This window comes from Rhinopithecus roxellana, chromosome 7, assembly GCF_007565055.1.
Source record: "Rhinopithecus roxellana isolate Shanxi Qingling chromosome 7, ASM756505v1, whole genome shotgun sequence".
Taxonomy (NCBI): domain Eukaryota; kingdom Metazoa; phylum Chordata; class Mammalia; order Primates; family Cercopithecidae; genus Rhinopithecus; species Rhinopithecus roxellana.
Genome location: NC_044555.1, coordinates 97,587,180 through 97,613,545, shown reverse-complemented (window position 1 = coordinate 97,613,545; position 26,366 = coordinate 97,587,180). Strand labels below are relative to the sequence as shown.

General features: G+C 38.4%; 1 pseudogene; it reads left to right on the top strand.

Annotated features, from left to right (window-relative positions):
• LOC104659607 overlaps window positions 1–26,106 on the top strand; it is an 89,226-nt pseudogene extending 63,120 nt beyond the window's left edge.
• The last annotated feature ends 260 nt before the right edge of the window (window positions 26,107–26,366 follow it).

Below are 26,366 nucleotides of genomic sequence, written 5' to 3'. Positions count from 1 at the left end.
GTAATGTCTTCTCTGAAGCTTGTATGAGTTTACCTGGTTTCTCCATTTCTCCTCATCTTTGGCTTGTGCCCCTGAGCCCAAGAACAGAAGTGGCTTCCTGGTTTATTCCTCCTAGCATCTCAGCTAATTGCTACCCTAAAGCCCTGACAACCCTTATGCCCTCCTGGGGTGAGCTTTAGAGCATCTAGTCCCAGGGTTTTAAAACTTTGCTCTGGGAAATGTGGGGCTCCTCTAGACCCTTCAGTCACACTACTGGGTGGATATGAGCAGGAAGGATGAGTAGAGGGGGTCAGCAAGGACAAGTGATTTATCCATCACAGAAGCAGATAATCTGAGAGCCTAAAGAGTTGGGAGTTCCAAAACTGCTGATTTTTGTTTCTGATACAGACCATTGTTGCAGGAAGTCAGGGACCCCAAATAGAGGGATCAGCTGGAGCCACATCAGAGGAACATAAATTGTGAAGATTTCATGGACATTTATCAGTTCCCAAATAATACTCTTATATTTTGCCTGTCTTTACTTTAATCTCTTAATCCTGTTATCTTCATAAGCTGAGAATATATGTCACCTCAGGACCACTATTGTACAAATTGATTGTAGAACATGTGTATTTGAACAATATGAAGTCAGTGCACCTTGAAAAAGAAGCGAGTAACAGCGATTTTCAGCGAACAAGGAAAGACAACCATAAGGTCCGACTGCCTACGGGGTCGGGCAGAATAGAGCCATATTTTTCTTCTTGCAGAGAGCCTATAACTGGACGTGCAAGTAGGAGAGATATCACTGAATTCTTTTCCCAGCAAGGAATATTAATAATTAATACCCTGGGGAAGGAATGCATTCCTGGGGGGAGGTCTATAAATGGCTGATCTAGGAGTGTCTGTCTTAGGCAGTTGAGATAAGGACTGAAATACACCCTGGTCTCCTGCAGTACCCTCAGGTTTACTAGGGTGGGGAAAAACCCCACCCTGGTAAATTTGAGGTCAGACCGGTTCTCTGCTCTCAAACCCTGTTTTCTGTTGTTTAAGATGTTTATCAAGACAATACGTGCACAGCCGAACATACACCCTCATCAGTAATTCTAATTTTGCCCTTTGCCTTGTGATCTTTGCTTTGCCCTTTGCCTTGTGATCTTTATTGCCCTTTAAAGCATGTAATCTTTGTGACCTACTCCCTGTTCGTACACCCCCTCTCCTTTTGAAATCCCTAATGAAAGCTTGCTGGTTTTGCAACTCAGGGAACATCACAGACCTACCAATATATGATGTCACCCCCAGCAGCCCAGCTGTAAAATTCCTCTCTTTGTACTCTTTCTCTTTATTTCTCAGATTGGCTGACAATTAAGGAAACTAGAAAGAACCTATGTTGAAATATTGGTGGTGGGTTCCCCCAATAGACCATCCTGATATAGGCATTCTGAGTCCTCCTCTGCTAACTGTGACCTGATTAATGCTATGTCTCTTGGTTTCTGATGTGGGCTATGGAATGCTTCCCACTGCTTACCTGACTCCAGTCATCTCTCCTTCTGAAGTCGGGGGAGACTTTCTGCCATGAGTCTCAACAGATTCTGAAAATAAACACTAGATAACACTAAATGCATTTCAACCCTAGGATTGTCTCTGATTATGCTCTCATCTCATTCAGCTATCTGTTTCAAATGTCATCTCCTTGGAGGCTTCCTTGATCATCCTATCTAAAGAAGCACTCCCATGCCCTGCTTTGCTTTCTCATAGCACTTATCACTAACTGACTTTGAACTATATTTATTGTCTCTCTCCCTACTAAAATGTAAGCTCCAGCTCACTACAGTTTCCTGCAAAATGTAAATTTTTGCCTAAGACATAATAGATTCTCAATAAACATATGTTCAATGAATGGATAGATGGATGGATAGATGGATGGATGTTTGAATAAATCCAACTCACACTTAACCATAGACTTATTCATTAGATCTGTGGAGCTTCACTTTTCACAGGAGGCATATAACATGAGTTACACATTCCCTAGAACGTAGCAGTGGCTTAATAACTAACTGAATGAAAGAGAGAAATGACTATAAGGAGAGGAGCTTTGCTTAAACGAATGATTTTTGCACTTGTGAGGGCATTGTGAGCACCCACCCTAGGAGGCTATAATATCACAATCAGAATCATTTAAAAAGCACTAAGGCACTTTCTAATATTAAAAATATGTTGTTCAAATTCAAAAATTACTTATAAATTTAAAATATTATAAAGGGAAAATGTGAAAAAAAAAAGATAGTTTTCATGATAAAAACTACAAAAAGGACATGAGCTTTTTGTTCATCAAAAAGTCAGTATACCCTATAATGATTGCAGGCAACACTGGACTGGCAGTCTCTAGGGGCACCTCTCACTTGAAAATTCTATGATTCTAAGCCTAGGCACATCCCATGTCATGTGATCCTGCTGTACAATGTCTCTTTCCTAAGGAGTGCCTCTCATGAAAGAAAATGTTGCTCAAATTGTTTTCCCCATAGAAAAAATAAAAATAAAAAATTACCAAACCACAACTGACCTGTGGTTAAAGCAGTCTTGAATGAGTATTAACAAGAAGAGGATGAAACAAAGACAAATTTTCCCTCTCCTTCCCTCCCCCATGCTGATCACATTCCCTTTTTCAAGACAATGGCAGCTATCCAGCAGCGTTTAATTTATGCAAATCCACAGCAGCTCATAGGTGGAAATGACATAGCAAGGGGCCACAGAAGGCAGACCTTGATGTTCTAATTGAGATTCTATCCTCGGATGACTGTGGAGAATGTAAAATACCTCATATATAATCTGGGCTGCTTCCACTAGTGTCCAAACTTGCTGCCAGAAGAGGCGAATCAAACACTGGCAGGCTTTGACTTTTGAAAATGACTGTTTAAAATTACACAAATAATACTTGGTCATTGAGAAAAAAAGTAGAGCATAAATAAATCAAGAAGTCATAAAAATGATCAGAAACTCAGGGATAACTACTGTTAATATCAATATTCTAGACCTTTTTCCAAGCATACATATACATGTATTTTTCAAATCTTAGAATTATAATGTACATTTTTTTCACTTAGCAATATATTATAAAGATTCTTTCTTTCAAGATATGCAGGTCTACATTATAGTTGCAGTGAACAGACAGTGAATATGTAATTATTGGGATGATTATTCTAAAAGTGGGACTGCAGGGTCAAGGAGTATGTTCATTTTAAGATTTATGATCTTACCTTTTCCTGACATTTAGTATTATCATACAAAAATAACAATAATTATTATTACTACTAAGAGCAGCAATTATTGAGATCTTACAATATGCCAAACATTATTTTAAGCATTCTATGCATATTATCTCCATTTAATCCTGTAAACTAAAAATAAAATCATAAGCCCCCCAACAATTGAACAGATGCCTTCTTGGTCAAGGGGACCCCAGAGAAATCTGAAAAATTGAGTTTTTGATGATGGGAAGGGAGGTCAAACACACCTCATTATACCCCCTCCCTTTTTGTGTCTAGGCACAACTGAGCAGTATTAATGTTAAAATGGAGATGATAAGACTGACAAGACAGAGTCTTCGTGGCAATAAGATGCTTAATTATAAACAAGACCTAAGGCCATGCTAGGGAAGAGTTAAGTCAGACTCATAGTGTTTTCCTGGGTGTGGAGCAGGGAGAGAGGAAGAACAAGAATGGGATGACTACTAATGCTTGCGCAGTTTCTTTTTGGAGATGATGAAAGTGTTCTAAAATTAAACTGTGGTGATGGTTGCACAACTTGGTGAATATGTTTTAAAAACCCTATTGGATTATATAATTAGAATGGGTTAATTTTATGGTATGTATCTTAGAGCTCAGTAATGTTGTTTTTGTAAAAGCTTATATACATAAAAGTGGTTAAGTTCCCCTCACACCACTTTGCCAGCAGTTTTGATCAAATGTGATGGAGTCTTTTTGTGGTCTTAGTAGATGAAGATCAGATCAAAGATCAGTCCCTCTCCTGAGTCGTGTTAACCAGATTGCACCATGGCCCTCTAGGATCTTTGTAATCAAGTTGTCTGTTTTGAGTCTTATTAGTCATGGGAATACTCATTGTCCTGTGGTCTGCCACATTCAGGATAATTTCATGCTGCAAATGAATCATATTAGAAAGCAAAAACCTTGTCTATTCTATTTTCTATTGTATCCACAGTACCTGTATGGCACATATTAGGTGCTCAATAAATATATGATGAATTAATAAATTGATGGATAAATAGACAACAGAATGAGTTGTGGCAAGATTTCGTAACTAGAAAGACCTGAAAATTTGAATCTCACGTCCACTACTTACTAGATATGCAACATCCAGCAAATCACTTAAATTCTCTCAAACCCCATTTCTTGTAAAATAGGGAAAATAATACCTCCTTCATAAGCAGTAAGGTTTAACTGAGGCAATACATGCTATGTGATAACCCAGTAAATGTTAGTTTCCTTCCCTTTTCTTCCACCAATTAGAGAAGCCCTGAGGCACTGCAGAGTTAACTACTGATAAATAGATTTATGTTCAGTCCTGAGGTGGCAGTAAACATGAGCATTGACACTTTCCTAAGCACAAATTTAATGTCATGTGATATCTGTCCTCAATCGTGGAAGCTGGCAGTGAAATTTGAGCCCATAAAATGCCAGAATTGGGAGGGCTCTTTGTAAGAGATCATCTAGTCCAAGCATTATACTTGACAGAGAATTCTCAAATGCCACAACATTAGTGAGCCATTTGGAGACTCTGGCTTAATAAAAATGAGTACGCAAAGAAGTAGCTGGCAAGGTGAATGGCAGACATCTGAGGGACCGTTAGCAAGAAATTCCAGGAATGATTTATTGTCCTCGCCCCTGAAAAAGACCCCTGTGATATTTGACAGCTTAATCACCATGAGTGTATTTATACAGGGTGAGGCAAAGGTCACTGTATAAGAGAGAACCACTAGAGGAACAGGTGTTGATCTTCAACCTTCTAAATATATTAGTCAAAGCCGAATGTCTGCAGCAGGAAAAAAAAAAAAAAAAAAAAAACAAGAAAGAAAAAAACCAGTCAGCATATTTATACAAGATCCTGCTTACACTTAAATTTTAAATTTTAAATTTTAAATTTGAAGAAGGACCAAATTTTAGTTTTATCATTCAATTTTGGACCTCGTTTTCATATGAAGAAACTATCTAAATTTGGTTCCCTGGTGTCCAGTGAAAGGTGGTATAAAACTAAAAGAGATAGATAGTATATTTATTATTAAGGTCCCAAATGGAGAACCAAAATGATAGCTAATGAAAGAAATAATTGCCTCATTTGGAAAGTAAATAAAAAATAATTAATTTACCAACTTGTTTTCCATAGTTAACTTCAAGTGTGACAGATATGTCTATTTTTATTGTGTGGAGAAAATATATGTCACAGAGTCTGTCTTTTTATTTATAAAATACACAGAAGCATCAAGGATGATACTGGAAACCTAAGAGGAAAAACAACACTAGGAGGCAGTAGAGCCTAGTGGTTAGGAGCAAAGGCTTGTTATTCAGTCAAGATCAAAGTCTAGGCTGATGTAGGAAATAATCAAACATTTCATTGACACACACACACACACACCACAAACTCACACATTCTGGATATACAGAAATGTCTTTTTTTTTTTTTTTTTTTTTTTTTTTTTTTTTTTTTTTTTTTTTTTTTTTGAGACAAAGTCTCACTCCATTGCCCAGGCTGGAGTGCAGTGGCGTGATCTCGGCTCACTGTAAGCTCCACCTCCTGGAGGCGGAGCTCACGCCATTCTCCTGCCTCAGCCTCCCCAGTAGCTGGGACTACAGGTGCCTGCCACCACACCCAGCTAATTGTTTGTATTTTTAGTAGAGACGGGGTTTCACCGTGTTAGCTAGGATGGTCTCGATCTCCTGACCTCGTGATCCGCCCGCCTCGGCCTCCCAAAGTGCTGGGATTACAGGCGTGAGCCACTGCGCCCAGCAAGTTTAATACTCTGACTATGGTAAATTTTAAGCTGCCATGACATTACTGGGAAAAGATGCACAACAGCATACCATTATGTAGGATTTCCTCCATTCAGATATAATAGATGTAAATAACCTCAAGAACATAAATACTAGTAAAATGTAGTAAACTAATTAAGGAGTGACAGGTTTGGGTGTGAATTCAGTTTGTTTTTAATATAATTTAATTATAATTTTATAAAATGTAATTTTAATAATAGTTGTCTTAACAGCCAGATGGCAAATTTTCTGACAACATTACAATTGTTCATCGCTAGCTGATAGGAGCTGGCTCCAGCACACCACTGATTAACCCAAAGAATGTGTAAAGAAGGAAATGATAATTAATTTTTTTTTTTTTTTGGAAACGGAGTCTCGCTCTGTTACCCAGGCTGGGGTGCAGTAGCCTGATCTCGGCTCACTGCAAGCTCCGCCTTCCGGGTTCATGCCATTCTCCTGCCTCAGCCTCCCAAGTAGCTGGGACCACAGGCACCCGCCACCACCCGACTAATTTTTTGTATTTTTAGTAGAGACGGGGTTTCACCGTGTTAGCCAGGATGGTCTTGATCTCCTGACCTCGTGATCCGCCCCCCTTGGCCTCCCAAAGTGCTGGGATTACAGGCGTGAGCCACTGCACCCGGCCCTAATAAAATTTTTAAATGGACAAATTATTAGGGGTGATGAACAAAACTAAAAGCTCCTTCTTTGAAAAGATTAATATAATAGTCAAATATGTGTCAAGACCAATGAAGAAAACAGAAAAGATACAAATAAAGCACATTAGGAATGCAAAATGGGACAAATGCATACATACAAAGCAGAAAGTTTTAAATTATTAGAGAATACTATGTATGGCAATGATGTATGCTGATGATTCAGAGGAATGGATAATTTTCTAGAAAAATTTCATTTAACAAAATTGTCTCAAGAAACCAAAAATATGAATATACTAATGACCATTAAAGAAAATAGACTTGAAATTGAAAATATCACTCCAAAAACAGATCTGCCCAGGCAGGTTTTGTGGGTGAATTTTACCAAACCCTCAAGGAAATGATAATGTCATCTTTTAAAAACTCTTCTATGAAATAGAAAAAGATTAAGAGATACCCATATTATTTTATTTGCTGGTATAACTTTGATACTAAAACCGTACAAAAACAGTAAGAAAAGTACACATTGGCCTCCTTTATGAACAGAAACTAAAAAAAAAAAAAAAAAAAAAATCCTAAATAAAATTTAAATAAAACTCACAAATCAAATCAAATCCATCAGTGTATAGACACAACCACCATCTTAACCAAATATATCCAGGAATGCAAGGATAATTCAACATTAGGAAATCTATCAAGTCACTGGATTACCGGAATCACTGAGAATTGGCCATTGCGGTTGCCATGTTGAACAGGTATCTTCACTAGAGCAGATTAACATGGCTTCAGGTACATAGTTTGTGTCCATTGATTCAGAACATGTATTATTTTCTATCCCCTTCGGAAAAAGGTATCAGAAACAGATTGCATTCACATGGAATGGAAAAAAATAAACATTTACAATTTTGCCCCAGGTACATTTTAACTCTTTTGCTTTCTGCCATAATACAGTCTAAAGAGATCTGGACCATATTCACATTTCAGGACATCACATAGATTCATTGCACTTTTGACATCATGCTCATTGGGCAGAATGGGCAAAGAGGTGGCTTAATCACTGGAGGACTTGGCAAGACACACGTGTGCTGCACATGGTGAAAGATAAATCCTACAAAGTTTCAGAGACCTGCCATTTTGTTAAAATTTTTAAGGTTCCAATGGTCAGGGACATGCCGAAATATCCATTCCATAGCAAAAGAATACTTGCAGCATCTTGCATTCCTTACCACAAAGGAGGAACCACAACACCTAATACATCTCTTTGAGTTCTAGAGGTGACACATTCTACAGTGGCCCATATGCTGGATGACAGAGAATGCTGTCAACTTTGAGTGGAACTAGGAGAAAAAGAGGGCTCTGCAACAGATTAAGGTTATGATTCAAGCTGCTCTTCTGTTTGCAGCATATGATTTGAAAGACCCTACAACATGGAGGTTCCAGTGGTGAGAAAAAGATCTACGTAAAATTAATGGCAAATTGTGGTGGAAAAATCACAGTGCTGGTCTCTGAGATTCTGGAGCAAGACCATCGGCAGCAGAAAATTACATACCTTTTAAGAAACACCTCTTGGAATGTTGCTGGGCCCTAATAGAGATGGAGCACTTAACTATGTGACATGAAGTGATAATGAACCCAGAACTGCTTGTTATGGCCTGAGTTTTGTAATACTCACCAAGGCATAAAGTCAGTCTGGCCCAGCAGTAGTCCATCATAAGACAGAAATTGTACTCCAGGATTGAGATCTAAAAGGATCAGAGGACAATAGTAAGCTACAGGAGCAGGTAAACTAGACCCCACCTCCCCCAACCCCACCCACTACCACCACCATGTCACCCATGGTGCGCTAGCACTCTTCCTTCGGCTTGCTCCTATGGCTATATGGGTCACAGGTTGGGTATAGGTACCTAAATAATAAACAGATCACAGTATGTACAACATTTTTATGCAGTGTTTTCTAAAACTTTATTGAAGAACATAAAGTTCTTAAGACATTAGGTCTTAACTTAGTATAAGACCTAAATAAATTGAGAGATAAACCATGACAATTATCTTAAGATTCTTCATAAATGTTAATCAATTCCAAACAAAAATCTCAATAGTGTTTTTTTGGTATAACTTGACAAACTGATTCTAAAATTTGTATGGAAGGATTCAGGTCCAAAAATAGCCCAGAAAATCCTATAATACACAGAAGAGCTTGCCTACCAAATAGCATGGATTTTTATAAAACAATATAGTGATGGCACAGGAATAGTCAAATAGATCGATACAACAGAAAAAAATCCAGTAATAGAATCATATATATATATATATACACATATGTATATATATATAGGAATTTCATGTACGATACAAATAGTTTTATAGATCAGTGGAGAAAGGATAAACTGTTCAGTAATTGGTATTGGGATAATTAACTTTACTTCGTAAGGAAGCAAACTGATTTCCACATTGGCTAAACCATTTTACATGCCCACTAACAAAGTATGAGGTTTCTGATTTTCTCCATACCTTTACCAACAACTTGTCTTAAAAAATTTTTTTTTGCTTACTACAGTCTTCCTAGTAAGTGTGAAGTGATAACTACTTGTGGTTTTAATTTGTATTTCCATAGTGAGTAATTGATAAATGATGTTGGGAATTTTTTTATGTGATTTTTGGCTATCTGTATATCTTCTTTGGAGAAATGTGTCTGTAAGTTCTTTAGCCATTTTTAAATTGGTTGTTTGTCTTTTTGTTGTTTAGTTATAGGAGTTCTTTCTATATTCTGGATATTAAACCATTATCAGATATATGATTTACCAATATTTTCCTCCACTCTACAGATTGCTTTTTCACTTCTTTTATTTGTAATTTGTAATTTTTGTGGGCATACAGTAGATGTATATATTTATGGGTTACATGAGATATTTTGAAACAGGCATGGAATGTGAAATAATCACATCAGGGTAAATGGGGTATCCATAATCTCAAGCATTTATCCTTTGTGTTACAAACCATCTAACTATATACCCTTTTAGTTATTTTTGAATGTACAGTTAAATTATTTTTTACTAGTAAATACTGTTGTGCTAGAAAATACTAAGCCTTATTTGTTTGTTCTATTTTTTGTACTCATTAACCATCCCCAATTACCTCCCACTCCCTCCCCCACTACCCGTTCCTGCCTCTGATAACCATCCTTGTATTCTCTATTTCCACGTGTTCAATTGTTTTGAGTTTTAGCTCCCACAAATAAGTGACAACATGCAACGTATGTCTTTCTATGCCTAGCTTATTTAACTTAGTATAATGACCTCCAGGTTCATCCATGTTTTTGCAACTGACAGGATCTTATTCTTTTTTATGCCTGAACAATATTCCACTGTGTATATGTACCACATTTTCTTTATTCATTCATCTGTTGATGAAGTCTTAGACTGCTTCCAAATAATGGCTATTATAGATATTACCAAAATAAATATGGGAGTGCAGATATCTCTTCGACATACTGATTTTCTTACTTTTACATATATACCCAGGAGTGGGATTACTGGATTGTATGGTAGCTATATTTATAGTTTTTTGAGGAACCTTCAAACTGTAATCCATAGTGGTTGTATTAACTTACATTTCCACCAACAGTGAATGAGGGCTCCCTTTTCTCCACAACCTCCCCAGGCATTTGTTATTGCCCAGTTTTTGAATAAAAGCCATTTTAACTGAGGTGAGATAATATCTCATTGTAATTTTGATTTTCATTTCTCTGATGACCAATGATGTTGAGTACCTTTTCATACCTGTTTGCCATTTGTATGACTTCTTTTGAGAAATATCTACTAAGATTTCCTGCCCATTTTTAATCAGATCATTAGAATTTTTCCTATAGAATTGTTTGAGCTCTTTTCATATTCTGGCTATTAACCACTTGTCAGACAGGTAGTTTGCAAATGTATCCTCCCATTCTGTGGATTGTCTCTTCACTTTGTTAATTGTCTCTTTTGCTGTGCAGAAGCTTTTTTACTTGTGATCCCATTTGTCCATTTTTGCTTTGGTTGCCAGCACTTGTGGAGTATTACTCAAAAGATCTTTTTGTTGTTGTTGTTTTGATTTGGTTTTTTTGTTGTTTTATTTTTGGGTTTTTTTTTTTTTTTTTTTTTTTTTTTTTTTTTTTTTGAGACATGGTCTTACTCTGTCACCCAGACTGGAGTGCAATGGCAGTGGTGTAATCTCCACTCACTGCAACCTCTACTTCCTGGGCTCAAACGATCCTCATGCCTCAGCCCCCCAAGTAGTTGGGACTACAGGCATGTACCACCACACCTGGCTAGTTTTTGTATTTTTTGTGAAGACAGGGTTTCACCATGTTGCCCGGGCTGGTCTTGAACTCCTGGACTCAAAGGATCAACCCACCTCAGCCTCCCAAAGTCCTAGGATTACAGACATGAACCACTGTGCCCAGCCTACTCAAGAAATGTTTGCCCAGTCCAATGTCCTTGAGAGTTTCCCCAGTGTTTTCTTATAGTAGTTTCATAGTTTGAGGTCTTAGATTTAAGTCTTTAATACATTTTGATTTGATTTTTGTATATGGTGAGAAATATGTGTCTAGTTTCATTCCTCTGCATAGGGATATCCAGTTTTTCCAGCACCATTTATTAAAGAGACTATGATTTCCCCAATGTATGTTCTTGGCATCTTTGTTAAAAGTGAGTTTGCTGTAGATGTATGAATTCATTTCTGGGTTCTCCGTTCTGTTCCATTGTCTATGTGTGTGTGTTTATGCCAAAACCATGTTGTTTTGGTTACTACACCTCTGTAGTTTAATTTAAAGACAGGTAATGTGATTCTTCCAGTTTGGTTCTATTTTATTAGAATAGCTTTTGCAATTCTGGGTCTTTTGTGGTTCCCTATAGATTTTAGGACTGTTTTTTTCTATTTCTGGAAAGAATGTCATTGGTATTTTGATAAGGATTGCATTAAGTCTGTGTTTTGCTTTGGTAGTATAAACATTTCAACAATATTCATTCTTCTAATCCATGAACATGGAATTTTCTTTTCCTTTTGTGTGTGTCCTCTTCAATTTCTTGTGTTAATGTTTTATAGGTTTCATTTTAGAGATCTTTCACTTTTTTTTTTTTTTTTTGAGATGGAGTCTTGCTCTGTCACCCAGGCTGGAGTGCAGTGGCGTGATCTTGGCTCACTGCAAGGTCCGCCTCCCGGGTTCACACCATTCTCCTGCCTCAGCCTCCCGAGTAGCTGGTACTACAGGTGCCCGTCACCACACCTGGCTAATTTTTATTTTATTTTTTGTATTTTCAGTAGAGGTGGGATTTCACCATGTTAGCCAGGATGGTTTCAATTTCTGACCTCATGATCTGCCTGCCTCAGCCTCCCAAAGTGCTGGGATTACAGGCATGAGCCACCATGCCTGGCCTCTTTCATTTCTTTAGTTAAAATAATTCCTAGATATTTTATTTTATTTGTAGCTATTGTAAATGGGATTACTTTTTTTATAGTGTTTGCTGATGGCATATAGACATGCTATTAATTTTTGTATGTTGATTTTTGTATCCTATAATTTTATTGTATTTGTTTATCAGTTATAAAAGTTTTCACTGTTGAGTCTTCAGATTTTTCCAAGCGTAAGATCACATCCTCTGCAAAAAAGGATAATTTGACTTTTTTTTTCCATTTTGATGCCCTTTACTTCTTTCTCTTATCTGATTGCTCTGGCTAGGATGTGCACTACTATGTTGAATAACATGAGTGTCAGTGGGCATCCTTATCATGTTCCAGATCTTAGTGGAAAGGCTTTCAGTTTTTCCCTATTCACTATGACATGAGCTGTGGGTCTGTCATATATGACATTTATTATACTGAGTTATGTTTCTTCTATACTCAGGTTTTTCAAGGTTTTTAACATGAAGGGATGTTGAATTTTAACAAATGATTTTTCAGCATCAACTGCAAAGATTATATGATTTTTCTCCTTCATTTTTTTGATATGATGTATTACATTAATTGAATTGCAAAGATTCAGCCATACTTGCATTCCTGGGATAAATCCTACATCGTCATGATGAATAATTTTTTTACTGTGTTGTTGAATTTTGTTTTCTAAAGTTTTGTTGAGGATGTTTGCATCAATACTTATCAGTGATATTGGGCTATCGTTTCATTTGATGTGTTTTTGTCTGGTTCAGTTTCAGGATAATACTGGTATCATAAAATGAGTTTGGAAGTATTCCCTTCTGTCTCCATTTTTGCATCAATATTCACCAGTGATATTGGCCTATAGTTTTCTTTTGTTGGTGTGTCTTTGTTTAATTTTGGTATCAGACCTCACAGAATAACTTTGGAAGTATTTCCTCCTCCCCTATTTTTCAGAATAGTTTGGGTAGGATTGGTATTAGTTCTTCTCTAAATGTTTGGTAGAATATAGTGGTTCAGGGCCAAGATGGCCTACTAAAAACAGTGGCATTCGAGGCTCCCATTGAAAAGAATCGTAATAAGAGTGTGAATCCTTCACTGGCAACTAAGGTATCCAGGTTTTCTTATCAGAACTGACTGGGAGGCTGGTGTGATTCATGGAGAGGGAGGAAGAACAGTGTAGTGTGGTGACCCACCTGAGAGCCACATGGGACAGGGGAGCCCCTTCCCCCGTAACCGACGGAGGCAGTTTTTCCACGGTACTGTGCAACCCAGGGATCAGAAGATCCCACTTACGCACCCACGCCATCAGGTCCTAGTGTCCCAACCGTGGAGCTGTGCAGATTCTCAAATACCTCTCAGCTAGAATCTGCTTAAGTCTACTGAGCTACTGGGGGAAGGGGTTACCAGCACCACAGCTGTGGCAGCCTGCTGTCTATGCCATTTGAGTTCCTTGGGGGAAAGGCAGCAGCCAGCGGTGGGACCCACAACTGTCTAACAAGCTAAGCTCCCTGGGCAGGGGAAGGGAAGCATCCATCTCTATAGCTCCAGGCTGCGTTTTTCCCTTGCTGAAGACAGGGAGGCTGGACGGCTTGGTACCAAGATATGTCACCCACAGCCCAACACACCAGCTGTGGCAGACTGTGACAAGAGTGCCCCTTCAGGCCTGACCCTGACTCATCTTCCTCATTGGGTGGGGCTTCCCTGCAGGAACTCCAGTAACTCCAGCCAGATGCTCAGGGAGAGAACCCAGATTTCCCTGAACCTGAGCTCATAGTGGGAGGGCTGCCCACAGTCTCTGTGGACCAGCAGACTTAACCTTTTCTCCTGGTAGTTCTGAGGAATCTGAGCATCCAGATGAGTGGGTTTTCCCCCAGTGAAGCACACCACCTCCACCAAGTGACACAAAAGAGACTGGAGGCCAATATTTAACATCCTTAAAGAAAATAATTTTCAACCCAGAATTTCATAACCAGCCAAACTAAGCTTCATAAATGAAGGAGAAATAAAATCCTTTACAGACAAGCAAATGCTGAGGGATTATGTCACCACTGGGCCTCCCTTCCAAGGGCTCCTGAAGGCATCACTAAACATGGAAAGAAAAACCCAGTACCAACCCCTGCAAAAACACATGAAAATATGAAGACCAATGGCACTATTAAGCAACTGCATCAACTAGTATGCAAAATAACCAGCTAGCATCATGATGACAAGATCAAATTTACACATAACAATATTGACCTTAAATGTAAATGGCTAAATGTCACAACTAAAAGACACAGACAGGCAAATTGGATAAAGAGTGAAGACCCATCGGTGTGCTGTATTCAGGAGTCCCATCTCATGTGCAAAGACATACATAGGCTCAAAATAAAGGGATGGAGAAAAGTTTACCGAGCAAATAGAAAGAAAAAAAAAAAAGCAGAGGTTGCAATCCTAGTCTCTGACAAAACAGGCTTTAAACCAACAAAGATTCAAAAAATAAAATAAAATAAAAAGACAAAGAAGGTCATTATATAATGGTAAACGGAACAATTCAACAAGAAGAGCTAACTATTCTAAATACACAAGCACCCAATACAGGACCACCCAGATTCATACGAGTTCTTAGAGACCTACAAAGAGACTTAGACACCCACACAATAATAGTGGAAGACTTGGCCGGGCGCGGTGGCTCAAGCCTGTAATCCCAGCACTTTGGGAGGCCGAGACGGGCGGATCATGAGGTCAGGAGATCGAGACCATCCTGGCTAACACGGTGAAACCCCGTCTCTACTAAAAATACAAAAAAAAACTAGCCGGGCGAGGTGGCGGGCGCCTGTAGTCCCAGCTACTCGGAGGCTGAGGCAGGAGACTGGCATAAACCCGGGAGGCGGAGCTTGCAGTGAGCTGAGAACCGGCCACTGCACTCCAGCCCGGGTGACAGAGCGAGACTCCGTCTCAAAAAAAAAAAAAAAAAAAAAAAAAAAAAAAAAAAATAGTGGAAGACTTTAACACCCCACTGTCAATATTAGACAGATCAATGAGACGGAAAATTGACAAGGATATTCAGGACTTGAACTCAGCTCTGGACCAAGAGGACCTAATAGACATTTACAGAACTCTGCACCCACCCCAAATCAACAGAATATACTTTTTTCTCAGCACCACATAGCTCTTATTCTAAAATCATCCACATAATTGAAAATAAAACACTTTTCAGCAAATGTAAAAGAACGAAATCATAACAGTCTCTCAGACCACAGTGCAATCAAATTAAAACTCAGGATTAGGAAACTCACTCAATGATGAGTTAATGGGTGCAGCACACCAACATGGCACATGTATACATATGTAACAAACCTGCACGTTGTGCACGTGTACCCTAGAACTTAAAGTATAATTAAAAGAAAAAAAGAGTTCTTTTAGAAAGAGGAGCAGGATGCTGGGAAAGGAAATGATGAGAAATAGGACAGTTATAACATTATTAAATTTGTGTAAATCTGACTTGGAACAAAAACCTAAAGAAGACCAAATCATGTGAGATTAATATGCTGAAGTATTAAAATGGGACTCTTTTTCTAGCAGTTTACAATTGACAATAGAAATCAACATTCATGTAAAAGTACAACAAACATCTGTACAATAAACTGAGATGTAATAATAGTGGACAAATACAAATATACATCCTTTATGTGATAAGTAAAAAAAAAAAAAAACAACTCACTCAAAACCACACAACTACATGGAAATGGAAAAACCTGCTCCTGAATGATTGGGTAAATAAGAAAAAGGAAGGCAGAAATAAAGATGTTCTTTGAAACCAAAGAGAACAAAGAAACAACGTAACAGAATCTCTGGGACACATTTAAAGCAATGTGTAGAGGGAAATATATATGCCCACAAAAGAAAGCAGAAAAGATCTAAAATTGACACCCTAACATCACAATTAAAAGAACTAGAAAAGCAAGAGCAAACAAATTCAAAAGCTAACAGAAGACAATACATAACTAAGATCAGAGCAGAACTGAAGGAGATAGAGACACAAAAAAATCCTTCAAAAAATCAATGAATCCAGGAGCTGGTTTTTTGAAAAGATCAACAAAATAGATAGACTGCTAGCCAGACTAATAAAGAAGAAAAGAGAGAAGAATCAAATAGATGCAATAAAAAATGATGAAGAGTATATCACCAATGATCCCACAGAAATACGAACTACCATCAGTAAGCACTATACATACCTCTACACAAATAAACTATAAAAGTTAGGAGAAATGGGTAAATTCCTGGACACATACACCCTCCCAAGACTAAACCAGAAAGAAGTTGAACCCCTGAATAGACCAATAACAAGTTCTGAAATTGAGGCAGTAATTAATGACCTACCAACAACAACAAAAAAGTCCAGGACCACAAGGATTCACAGTTGAATTCTACCAGGATACAAAGAGGAGCTGGAACTATTCCTTCTGAAACTATTCCAAACAATAGAAAAAAGAGGGTAACTCATTTTATGAGGCCAGCATCATCCTGATACCAAAACCTGGCAGAGACACAACAACAACAACAAATTTCAGGCCAATATCCCTGATGAACATTGATGCAAAAATTCTCAATAAAATACTGGCAAACTGAACCCAGCAGCACATCAAAAACTAATCCATCACAATCAAGTCAGCTTCATCCCTGGGATGCAAGGCTGGTTCAATATACACAAATCAATAAACATAATCCATCACATAAACAGAACCAACGACAAAAACCACATGATTATCTCAACAGCTGCAGAAAAGGCCTTCAATAAAATTCAACACCCCTTCATGCTAAAAACTCTCAAGAAACTAGGTATTGATGGAATGTATCTCAAAATAGTAAGAGCTATTTATGACAAACCCACAGCCAATATCATACTCAATGGGCAAAAGCTGGAAGCATTCCCTTTGAAAAATCAACACAAGACAAGTATGCCCTCTCTCACCACCCCTATTCAACGTAGTATTGGAAGTTCTGGCTGCGGCAATCAGGCAAGAGAAAGAAATAAAGGACATTCAAAAAGGAAGAGAGGAAGTCAAATCGTCTCTGTTTGCAGATGACGTGATTGTATATTTAGAAAACCCCATCATCTCAGCCAAAAATCTCCTTAAACTGATAAGCAACTTCAGCAAAGTTTCAGGATACAAAATCAATGTGCAAAAATCACAAGCATTCCTACACACCAATAACAGACAAACAGCCAAATCATGAGTGAACTCCCATTCAAAATTACTATAAAGAGAATAAAATACCTGGGAATCCAACTTACAAGGGATGTGAAGGACCTCTTCAAGGAGAACTACAAATCACTGCTCAAGGAAATAAGAGATGACCACAAACAAATGGAAAAACATTCCAACCTCATGGAGAGGAAGAATCAATATTGTGAAAATGGCCATACTGCCCAAAGTATAGATTCAATGCTGTCCCCATTAAGCTACCATTGACTTTCTTCACAGCATTAGAAAATACTACTTTAAATTTCATATGGAACCAAAGAAGAGCCCATATAACCAAGACGATTCTAAGCAAAAAGAGCAAAGCTGAAGATACCATGCTACATGACTTCAAACTATACTACAAGGCTACAGTAACCAAAACAGCATGGTACTGGTACCAGAACAGATATACCGACCAATGAAACAGAACAGAGGCCTGAGAAGTAACGCCACACATCTACAACCATCTGATCTTTGACAAACCTGACAAAAACAAGCAATGGGGAAAGGATTCCCTATTTAATAAATGGTGCTGGGAAAACTGACTAGTCATATGCAGAAGACTGAAACTGGAGCCCTTCCTTACACCTTATACAAAAGTTAACTCAAGATGGATTAAAGGCTTAACCATGAGACCTAAAACCATAAAAATGCTAAAAGAAACCTAGGCAACACCATTGAGGGCATATATATGGGCAAAGACTTCATGATTAAAACACCAAAAGCAATGGCAAACAAAGCCAAAATAGACAAATGGGGTCTAATTAAACTAAACAGCTTCTGCACAGCAAAAGAAACTATCATCAGAGTGAAAAGGCAACCTACAGAATGGAAGAAAAAGTTTGCAATCTATCGATCTAATAAAGGGCTAATATCCAGAATCTACAAGGAACTTAAACAAATTTACAAGAAAAAAACAACCCCATCAAAAAAGTGGATGAAAGATATGAACAGACACTTCTTAAAAGAAGACATTTATGCAGCCCACAAACATACGAAGAAAAGTTCATCATCACTGGTCATTAGAGAACTGCAAATCAAAACCACAATGAGATACCATCTCATGCCAGTTAGAATGGTGATAACTTAAAAATCAGGAAACAACAGATGCTGGAAAGGATTTGGAGAAATAGGAATGCTTTTACACTATTGGTGAAGGTGTAAATTAGTTCAACCATTGTGGAAGAGAGTGTGGTGATCCTCAAGGATCTAGAGCCAGAAATACCACTGGATCCAGCAATTTCATTACTGGGTATATACCCCAAGGATTATAAACCATTCTACTATAAAGACACATGCACATGTATGTTTATTGCAGCACTGTTCACAATAGCAAAGACTTGAAACCAACCCAAATACCCATCAATGATAGACTGGATAAAGAAAATATGGCACATGTATACCATGGAATACTATGTAGCCATAAAAAAAGGATGAGTTCATGTCTTTTGCAGGGACATGGATGAAGCTGGAAACCATCATTGTCAGCAAACTAACACAGGAACAGAAAAACAAACACTGCATGTTCTTATTCATAAGTGGGAGTTGAACAATGAGAACTTATGGACAGGGAGAGGAACATCACACACCAGGGCCTGTCAGAGGGTGGGTGGCTTAGGGCAGGGATAGCATTAGGAAAAATACCTAATGTACTTGACAGGTTGATGGGTGCAGCAAATCACCATGGCACTTGTATACCTATGTAACAAACCTGCACTTTCTGCACATGTATTCCAGAACTTAAAGTATAATAATAAAAAAAGACATGAAGTCCTTGCCCATGCCTGTGTCCTGAATGGTATTGCCTAGATTTTCTTCTAGAGATTTTACAGTTTTACGTATAACATTTAAGTCTCTAATCCATCTTGAATTAATTTTTGTATAAGGTGTAAGGAAGGGATCCAGTTTCAGCTTTCTACATATGGCTAGCCAGTTTTCCCAGCACCATTTATTAAATGGGGAATCCTTTCCCCATTTCTTTTTTTTTTTTTTTTTTTTTTTTGAGACGGAGTCTTGCTCTGCCACCCAGGCTGGAGTGCTGTGGCGGGATCTCAGCTCACTGCAAGCTCTGCCTCCCGGGTTCACGCCATTCTCCTGCCTCAGCCTCCCGAGTAGCTGGGACTACAGGCGCCCGCCACCTCGCCCGGCTAATTTTTTTATATTTTTTAGTAGAGACGGGGTTTCACCGTGTTAGCCAGGATGGTCTCGATCTCCTGACCTTGTGATCCACCCGTCTTGGCCTCCCAAAGTGCTGGGATTACAGGCTTGAGCCACCGCGCCCGGCCCCCATTTCTTGTTTTTGTCAGATTTGTCAAAGATCAGATGGTTGTAGATGTGTGGTACTCTTTCTGAAGGCTCTGTTCTGCTCCATTGGTTTGTATCTCTGTTTTGGTACCAGTACCATGCTGTTTTGGTTACTGCAGCCTTGTAGTATAGTTTGAAGTCAGGTAGCGTGATGCCTCCAGCTTTGTTCTTTTGGCTCAAGATTGTGTTGGCAATGCGGGCTCTTTTTTGGTTCCATATGAACTTTAAAGTAGTTTTTTTCCAATTCTGTGAAGAAAGTCATTGGTAGCTTAATGGGGATGGCATTGAATCTATAAATTACCTTGCACAGTATGGTCATTTTCATGATATTGATTCTTCCTATCCATGAGCATGGAGTGTTCTTCCATTTGTTTGTGTCCTCTTTTATTTCATTGAGCAGTGGTTTATAGTTCTCCTTGAAAAGGTCCTTCATATCCCTTGTAAGTTGGATTCCTAGGCCATCAGAGAAATGCAAATCAAAACCACAATGAGATACCATCTCACACCAGTTAGAATGGTGATCATTAAAAAGTCAGGAAACAACAGGTACTGGAGAGGATATGGAGAAATAGGAACACTTTTACACTGTTGGTGGGATTGTAAACTAGTTCAACCATTGTGGAAGAAAGTGTGGCGATTCCTCAAGGATCTAGAACTAGAAATACCATTTGACTCAGCCATCCTATTACTGGGTATATATCCAAAGGATTATAAATCATGCTACTATAAAGATACATGCACACGTATGTTTGTTGCGGCACTATTCACAATAGCAAAGACTTGGAACCAACCCAAATGTCCATCAATGACAGACTGGATTAAGAAAATGTGGCACATATACACCATGGAATACCAAGCAGCCATAAAAAGAATGAGTTTATCTCCTTTGTAGGGACATGGATAAAGCTGGAAACCATCATTCTGAGCAAACTATTGCAAGCACAGAAAACCAAACACCACATGTTCTCACTCAGGTGGGAACTGATCAATGAGAACACTTGGACACAGGAAGGGGAACATCACACACCGGGGCCTGTCGTGGGATGGGGGGAGGGGGGAGGGATAGCATTAGGAGCTATACCTAATGTAAATGACCGAGTTAATGGGTGCAGTGCACCAACATGGCACATGTATACATATGTAACAAACCTGCACATTGTGCACATATACCCTAGAACTTAAAGTATAATAAAAATAATAATAATAATAAAAGAACAAAAAGTAACATTTCTATGTGCCAACAGTGAACAATATGAAAAAGAAATTAAAAAGTAATCCCATTTCCAATAGCTGTAAATAAAATAAAATATCTAGTAATTAATCAAATGCAAAAGATCTCTACAGTGAATACCATCAAACATGGATGCAAAAAATTGAAGAGGACGCACACAAAAATGGAAAGATATTCCATGCCCATGTGTTGGAAGAATAAATATTGTTAAAATGTCCATGCTACTGAAAGCAATCTATAAATTAATTGTAATTCCTATGAAAATACCTATGATGTTTTTCACAAAAATAGAAAAAAAACCTCTAAAATCTATGTTGAACCACAAAAGACCCAGAATACCCATAACTATCGTGAGCAAAAAAAGAAAAAGAAAACTGAAGGAATCATATTACCTGACTTTAAATTATACTACAGAGGTATAATAACCAAACAGCACAGTAGTGGCAGAAAAACAGACACATAGACTAGACCCATGATACAGAGTAGAGAACCCAGAAACAAATCCATACATCTACGGTGAACTCACTTTTGACAAAGATGCCTAGGACATACATGGGGTAACAAACAGTCTCTCCAATACTGACAGAAAAACTGGATACTAAGAAAACTGGATACTCATATGCAGAAGAAGGAACTAGACCCCTATCTCTTGCCATATACAGAAATCAAATCAAAATGAACTAAAGACTTTAATCTAAAACTTCAAACTATGAAACTACTACAAGAACACATTGGAGAAACTCTCCAGGGCACTGAACGTGGCAAAGATTTCTTCAGTAATACCCCACAAGCACAGGCAACCAAAGAAAAAATGAACAAATGGGATTGCATCAAGTTAAAAAGCTTCTGCACAGTAAAGGAAACAATCCGTCAATAAAGTGAAGAGACAACCCACAGAATGAGAGAAAATATTAGCAAACTACTCATTTGTCAAGAGATTAATAACCAGAATATGTAAGGAACTCAAACACTTACATAGGAAAAAAATCTAATAATCCAATTAAAAAATGATCCCAAGATCTGAATAGACATTTCTCAAAAGAAGACATACAAATGGCAAATGGCTATATGGAAAGGTGCTCAACATCATTGATCAGCAGAGAAATGCAAATCAAAACTACAATGAGATATCATCTCACCTCAGTTAAAATGGCTTTTATCCAAAATTTGGACAATAACAAATACCTGGGGAGGATGTGGAGAAAAGCGAACCCTTGTACACTGCTGGTGGAAATGTAAGTTAGTAAAACCACTATAGATTACAGCTTGGAGGTTCCTCAAAAAACTATAAATATAGCTACCGTACAATCCAGTAATTCCACTCCTAGGTGTATATGTAAAAGTAAAGAAATTGGTATATCAAAGAGATCTGCATTCTCATGTTTATTGAAGCACTATTTACAACTGCCATGATTTGAAAGCAATCTAAGTGTCCATCAGCAGATGAATGAATAAAGAAAATGTGGTACATATACACAGTGGAGACCTATGTAGCCATAAAAAGAATGAGATCCAGTCATTTGTAACAACATGGATGGAAGTGGAAGTCATTATGTTAAGTGAAATAAGTCAGGCACAGAAAGGCAAACATTGCATATTCTCACTGATTTGTGAGGGCTAAAAATTAAAACAGTTGAACTCATGGAGATAGAGGGTAGAAGGCTAAGAAAGGAAGTCAGTGGGTGGAGGGGAATTCAAGAGGTTAATGGGTACAAAAAGTAATATAAAGAATGAATAAGACCTAGTATTTGCTAGCACATCAGGGTGACTATAGCCAAAAATAATTTAGTTGTACATTTAAAGATCAGTAAAAGTATAATTGGATTGTTTGTTACACAAAGGATAGATGTGTGAGGTAATGGGAACCCCATTTAGCCTGATGTGATTATTATGCATTGCATAGCTGTATCAAAATACCTCATGTAACCCATAGACATATGCACCTACTATGTACCCAGAAAAAGTTAAAATTAAAAATTTTAAAAACCCAGTTACACAGAAATCATACACAAAATGTGCATACTATGTGATTCCATTGATACCTACTGCTGAAACAGGCTAAAGTGATCTAAGATGATAGCGGTCAGAACAGTTGCCTGTTCTGAAATGGGAAGTTATTGACGAGGAAGAGGATAAGGGAACTTTTTGGAATGTTGGAAATGTTTGATACCTTGTTCTGGCTAGTAGTTAAAAAGTGTATACATATGTAAAATTTTATCAAAATAAAATGAAAGCTAGAAAAAGCAATGGTAGTCAGTACTTTGTTTTCCACCCATCTGCTATGTACCTTCCCATACAGGGCTTTCCTAAATTCGCCAATTTCAATATTTATAGCAGAATAAATACCAACAAGTTTTGTGTGTGCTCTAACAACTTGGTTTCCCTCTTGTCCCTGAGCTGCCCAGACAAGGAAATAACCTGGGTACTTGTTGAAACACTTGTAATCAATTTCAGCAAAGTTTAAAAAAAAATCAAAAACTGACCATATAGGCCTCCCCAGTATACAGAGCTTTATGTGCTGTGCCTGGACTATGTAAAGAAAATTAAAACTGGATTTGTAACAAAAGAGCCAAAGTGTCAAACCACTAAAAGCAGAAAATTCCCATTGCAACACAATGCCAACTCTCACACTGGTTTATGATGAGAGAAAGTGAAGATTTACAATATACTTCTTATAAAGTTTTGACAGTCACTGAACTCGGACCTCAGGGGGCCAGCTCAGAGGTTCTACATCATTTACTACAGAGAGAGGGCGCAGAGAGAGACTGCTTAGTCACAGAACAGTCTTTGTCTTTACAGGACTCTCACACCTCGACTTCTTGAGCTCTGTGACTTGGGCTTTTCAGTATTTATACCAGAATCAAAGCGAGAAGTGAGTTGAACCCTCAGTCCAAGCTCAGAGTTGTCATGTACTGTGTTAGTCCATTCTTGCATTGCTATAAAGACATACCCGAAACTGGGGGTAATTTATACAGGAAAGATGTTTAATCGACTCACAGTTCCACATTGCTGGGCAGGTCTTAGGAAACTTATAGTCACGGCAGAAGGTGAGAGAGAAGCAAAGATATGTCTTAAATGGCAGCAGGTGAGAGAGAGTGACAGAGTGAAGGGTACGAGCCCCTTCTAAAACCATCAGATTTCATGAGATCTCACTCACTATGAGAACAGCATGGGAGAAACCATCCCCATGATCCAATCATCTCCCACCAGGTCCCGCCCTCGACACATGGTGATTATGGGGATTACAATTCAAGATGAGATTTGGGTGGAGCACTGAACCTAACCAACTGCAGATGAACTGCTTATAATCACTCTTCTGGTATCCCTGAAAGTTTTATAAGCTAGGTTATACTTCAGTAAGAAGCAATCTCAAAATTCCAGTGGCTTGTAATAAATGTTTGTTTCTTGCCATACTACATGTCCAAAATAGGTTGGTAAAAGGGCAGTGTAGATGGTTCTGCTCATAGTAGATCTTAGTTGACCTCACTCTGGGACCCTAGTCAATAGAAAAGGAACCATCTGGGATGTTGCCAGTCAACAAAGCATATGGAAAAAGGAATGTGGCAAAGCAAGCCCTGTTTCTTTAAGCTTCCACCTAGAAGTGACATATGTCACTTCTGCTCATAGTTCATTGACTGAAGCAAGTCGTATGTCTAAGCCTGATTTTTGAAGGAGTAGGGAAGTATAACCCTTTTAAAGGCAGAGATACTACAGCGAGGGACACTGAATATGGATAAACAATGTAATAATCTACCAGATAAGTCATGATAAATATGTGTTAAATCTTGAATAAATTACATAATAGATACTCTCTGAACATGAATCTCTAGCCAGCTCATGAAAATACCCACTGCCAACTAGCTGGCTGCTTATGGTGCCTCAGAAACCACGTGTGACACAAAATTCATTGTGTGGGGCTTAAAATATTGCACTTACCAGAAGTCTTTGGCTACCAGAGAGCAAAACACCTGGGTGAGCAAGCTAACAAATCCCTGGGGTAGTGACTGCACATTAACCTGTATCAAATTAGTATAATATTCAGATTCATTGTCCTACAATGTGCTGTTATCATTGAAAGCAGACAGCACAACCTTAGACATTTTATTTAATGCTTACTATATGCCAGGCACTATGTAGGCTATTTCATAGCTATACCTTTCTTTCTTCTCTTGCCAATTCCAATTTAAACATAATACAAAAGGTTATGAGTTGACACTAACTCTAGGACTGGGGTTCACATCTAGCCCTGTGTCCCAGCCTCAGACAGGTATTTGCTTCTGAGCCTTTCCTATTCCCTTTGCCTGTAGCAAGACGTCACTTTTCTACAGCTACCAAAAGGCTAGACTGCCACTGCTGCTACTCCTGGCTGTGGCAGAAAGACAATGCTGTCACACCAAAGAAAAAACCTGTGACCTGGTAGAGAAAAAGGTAAACAGTCAGGGAACAAGTTGGTTCCACTGAAGTGGCTGAAACCAGTGTTTAACAAAAGCTTTGAGAGCACTGTGGGCCAGGGCCCAGATATATACATATACATGTTCAGGGCATGCTGGGAAGCTAAGAATCACATATCTGGGGCAGGCCTGGTGCCGATCAATAAAAGTAACAGGAAGGAGGTAGGCAGACCCAACCAGACTCACGTCTTCAATGGAAGTAATTGAATCATGCTGATCTATAAAGAGGGTGATGAATACAACAACCACTGTAGCCAGAAGCAGCATTGTCATGCAGCAGTGATGATAGGAGTAAAGACTATCAACACACTCTAGTGGACAATTTTAACCCTGTGTCTGAAGAGGAAGACAAAGTCCAAGATTGTTTCTACCTCTTTGAGAAGGATAGGAGCCTGGTCTATTCCCCAGAGATCTCCCACCTCGGGATGGGTTGTGTCTTATATTTGCATCACTGATTGCTGTCTATGTCATTGGGGGTTCCTATTCCAGCAACTGATGGTGGGAGCCAATGGAATTGAGCAGATTCCCTCACTTAGCCTTCTGGCAAGTTCTTCACAACATTGTAAAAGATGGTTATTATTTGGTGTGTCATTCTTAGCCCTGAAATGTGCCTGCTGTATATGGTGGTGTGAGAAATGACCAGCTGGGGAAGGAGTCAGAAGAAAAGGATGTTCATTTATCACCAATGGGATTGCACTTTAAATATCTAGGCTCTTCTTCAATTTCCCAAACCAGAGCATACTCTGACATATTTCTCAAGCATCTCCACTTCAGTCTCTCATCACACCCTTAATATTCCTCTTGCTTTCCAGTTTGCTTTTTATTTGCATCCTCCTATTTTCTTTCTTTTTTTTTTTTTTTTTTTTTTTGTCTAGAGAGGTACAGTTTAGAATAGAGCTAATATAATAGGGCCTATAAAAACAGAGCCTACTTTACCATCTCTTGGTATCAGTAGGTACATGTAGGAGAGTTATAGTGGGCAAAATGGTGTGGCAGGCTCCCTGGCCCTGTTTTTTAAATATATTTTCACAAGTTTTTGAAACACTGGATTTCTTTAATTTAAAAGA